At 41.0% G+C, this 4,040-nt stretch overlaps 1 long non-coding RNA gene across 2 annotated transcripts; it reads right to left on the bottom strand.

Annotated features, from left to right (window-relative positions):
* Positions 1-280: 280 nt before the first annotated feature.
* LOC120454872 lies at positions 281-1,267 on the bottom strand. 2 transcript variants are annotated; one of them, XR_005616683.2, is made up of 4 exons: positions 1,123-1,267; positions 870-1,069; positions 361-814; positions 281-305 (listed from the first exon to the last, which is right to left on the bottom strand). It is a non-coding gene; the product is annotated as an uncharacterized LOC120454872 (long non-coding RNA). The 2 variants fall into 2 exon arrangements; XR_005616684.2 differs by having other exon boundaries at positions 286-305; positions 365-814.
* Between the last annotated feature and the right edge of the window lie 2,773 nt (positions 1,268-4,040).

The raw sequence follows: 4,040 nt of genomic DNA, 5'->3' as shown, positions 1-4,040 counted from the left end.
AGGAATGGTGCCGCCGACCCTGCAAAAGGCCGAAATAGAAACCGCTAAAACTGACTTTTTTCCCTCAGAAATGCAATATTGACGAAATCTCCGTTAAAGATTGTAATAATTTAATCAAAACATATAACAGTGTAATATATAAAATATATATAAAAATGCACAAAGTTTTGATGCCGTCCCCATGTCAAGAAGCACCCTCGATTTTATTGACCCTTGGTGCGGCGCTGCCGACCCGGCAAAAGGTCAAAATCGTGACCCTGAAATCAAATTTTTTTTCTTTTTTCCCGGTAGCAATTATAATATCCCTGAAAAAGAATAACAAATTAATAAAAGCATAAAACGACGAAATCTACAACTCACCTACTAGACGCAACGGAAAACGAAGTTTTGGAAACTAAAACACTAAAAGCGCATAATGTTTTGATGCCATTTCCTTGCTGGGATGCCCATTCGTCCTTCTGAATCCTAAGCGCGGCGCTGCTGACCTGGCAAAAGGTCAAAAGCGTGACCCTTGGATTCGTCTTTTTTCCTGGAAATAACAGTATACTGAAAACATCCTTGAAAAAGAACAAAATAAATTAATAAAAGCGTAAAACCACGCAAATTACTACTTCCCGACTTGACGCAACGAAAAATGATGTTATTGGCACCTAAAACATTAAAAACGTATAATGTTTTGATGCCGTTTCCATGTTGGAATGCCCCCTCGTCCTCCTGAATTCTGGGTGAGGCACTGCCGACCCGGCAAAAGGTCAAAATCATGACCCTTGAATTCGACCTTTTTCCGACAGCAACGAGAACACTGACAATATCCCTGAAAAATAATAACAAATTAATAAAAACATAAAACGACGAAATCTACAACTCACCTGCTAGACGAAATCGAAAAACGAAGTTTTTGACAACTAAAACATTAAAAACGCATAATTTTTTGATGCCATTTCCATGCTAGGATGCCCCCTCTTCCTTCTGAATCCTAAGCGCGGCGCTGCTGGCCTGGCAAAAGGTCAAAAGCATGACCCCTAAATTCGACTTTTTTCCTGGCAGCAACAGTATACTGTAAACATCCCTGAAAAAAGAACAAAATTAACTAATAAAAGCGTAAACTATGCAAATTCCTACCTCCCGTCTCAGCGCAACGGAAAACGATGTTTTGGCACCTAAAACATTAAAAACGTATAATGTTTTGATGCCGTTTCCAAGTCGGTATGCCCCCTCGCCCTTCTGAATTCTGGGTGTGGCGCTGCCGGCCCGGCAAAAGGTCAAAATTGTGACCCTTAAATTCGACCTTTATAATAGTAGCGGTATAATGAAAATATCCCTGAAAAAGTACATAATTAATTAACAACAACAGAACACTAAATGTATATACAAACCTACTGACATATACGAACCTCCCCAACGATGCTTCTTATAAATCCATGGCATCGCTTTCCTTTTTAAATCCCACCGGACAAATTTAAAATCCTGGACAATCTGGACCTGCAAAAGAAAAGACAAAAACTAAAATCAGACAAAACAAAACTAAACACATAGATATACTTATCTAATCCAATTTTCTACATCCAATTCCATGGACATTTACGAGCGTCGGCCCAAAGCAAAGCATCTTGGCCCGGCGTCCATAAGATGCCTCCTTTCCCTGGCGAGACGACCCACAGAAGCGACGACCCTGGTGACTCCAAAGCAATGACGACGCTCTCGCCGACACATTGATGAACTCCAGCTGAAGTGCAGAAACTCCCTGGACCCTGGAATAAAACGGCGACGCGGGAATCCACTACGCGTTGAAGAACTCCAGCTGAAATGCAGCAACTCCCTGGACCTAGGAATACGACGGCGGCGCGGGAATCCACTGCGCTTTGGACCATTTGACGGCTGGAGATGAGACCCATGGGCGGGTTGGCAGCCTCCTGCAAACTAAAACCTAAATTGACGGCGGCGCGGGATCTAAACACGAAAATAAAAACACTGACGACTGGTGAAATTGCTGTAACAAAAATGAATACTCAAACGCAAAATAACGGCCGCTGTGGTGGTAAAAAGTACCACATTTTACAGCCGGCTTAAATTTACACCATGAATACATACCAGAAACGCTGGCCCAACTCTTTTTAAAATTGGCGCGCAGCCTGCGGCTCCAAATAACTGGGACAAACAACTCCCTTTCCCCACCGGCAAAGACTCCTGAGGCTCGATGCTTCCGTCCTTCTGGCGGGGGCATCTGAAAATAGAAACAATACAAATTTTAAGACTTAAATTAATTGACAAATGCAAATTTCCTAAACCTTTAAAATGTAAACAAACAAAAACCATATGTTAATGTTACCATCCACGCAATGCTTATAAGTAAGAAAATACCAAACCATGTATACTTACCACACCTGTCCAACCCTCACACTCATCCCCACAAATGTACAAATTCAAAAACGAAAATAATTGTACCTAGATATTGCACTCTGTGTAATCACAGGCAAATAAATGCGTGGATGCGGGGCAGAAATAAATCATTCTGTCTCCGTACTTTCACCAGAAACGTCAAATCTGGGACCAGTCCTGTACTCAATATACACATCGGACATGCCACCCCCTATCCTTAAAGGATACATTCGCAACATATCTCTACCTGACTACCAACCTAAGAATATCATCCTCGCAACCTACGCAGACGACACCATAATTATAAGCCGCTCAAACAACCCTCGGACCGCAATAAACATAAATCAAACGTACATAAATACATTTTGTAGATGGGCAAAGAAATGGGATATTGCAATAAACGGAAAGAAGACAGGCCACGTCTTATTTTCCCTTAAAGAAAAAACAGAAAACATTTACACCCCCCCTACCGTTGACGGGCAAAGGGCCACCAAACTCAGCAAACACGGCTATCTTGGAGTTATACTCGATCGTAAGCTGACTTTTGGGGCGCACCTCATCCTGCTAAAAGGGAAAATTATAGCCGCATATAAAAGACTGGAATGGCTTATAGGTAAAAATAGTCACCTACCTAAAAAGACAAAACTACTCCTGTGGAAGCAAATTATTTCCCCCATATGGCATTATGCCATTGCGATCTGGGGGTCCCTCACTTCAGCCACCCAAACCAAAAAAATACAAACCCTAGAAAACAAACTCATAAGAAGGATCATAAATGCAAACAGATACACCAAACAATTAACAATTAGGGAAAAATATAATATAAAATCCTTTGACGAAGTATTTGACCAAGCCAGCAAACGATATGCCAACTCTATTGCCGACCACGAAAACCCACTAATAAAAGAACTACTGACAAAATCCTACAAGCCCATTAGACTGGCAGCAAGTAGAACTAGGTATGTAAATCAATACACAAAATACCTACTGCCTCTCCTACAAAACATCCCAAAGCCTCCTGACGAACCCACGTACAAATCACTATACAGTTACACGGATATAGAGGAATTAGAAATAGTCTCTAAATTAAGGTACGACTATAGACAGACCCTTCCTACTCTTCTTCAACTGGAGGACGAAGAAATGGAAGCGAGAGACTGCAAAGCAGAGGAGGAAAGGAAGGAAAGGGAAAAAGAAGAAAGGAAAAAAGCCCTGGAGAAAGGACCACCAGATAGATGGTGCGAATTACTCATAAACAAATTCAGCAAAATGTACAAGAAAGGAATGATCACCAAAGAAAGGGTCATGGAACTAATGCTCGGCCAACCCCCCACAGTGATCAAACTAGTCATCCCTGACTACGAACCTTAACAAACGTCGACATAAACCGCTCCCCAAAAAATGCAGCTCATACAACAAAATAGAAAGTTATGGCTGAATATTACGTATTCGAAATGCTTAACTGCTCTTTATTCTAAAAAAAAAAAAAAACTAAATTGAGGGTATATCTTCTGGTATCTAAGCTTAAAACCAAAGGAAAAGCCTGCCAAAGTAGCTAATACACATTACAAGTTATCAATCAAGACATGTTCACTACTTAAAATCTACATTAAAGCTATGGATGCGGGCTATTTCACTGAAACAATAATACCCAAGCGACA

This window comes from Drosophila santomea, chromosome 4 (assembly GCF_016746245.2).
Source record: "Drosophila santomea strain STO CAGO 1482 chromosome 4, Prin_Dsan_1.1, whole genome shotgun sequence".
Lineage (NCBI taxonomy): Eukaryota > Metazoa > Arthropoda > Insecta > Diptera > Drosophilidae > Drosophila > Drosophila santomea.
The sequence above is the reverse complement of the archived record's forward strand: the minus strand, read 5'-3'. Positions and strand labels throughout refer to the sequence as shown.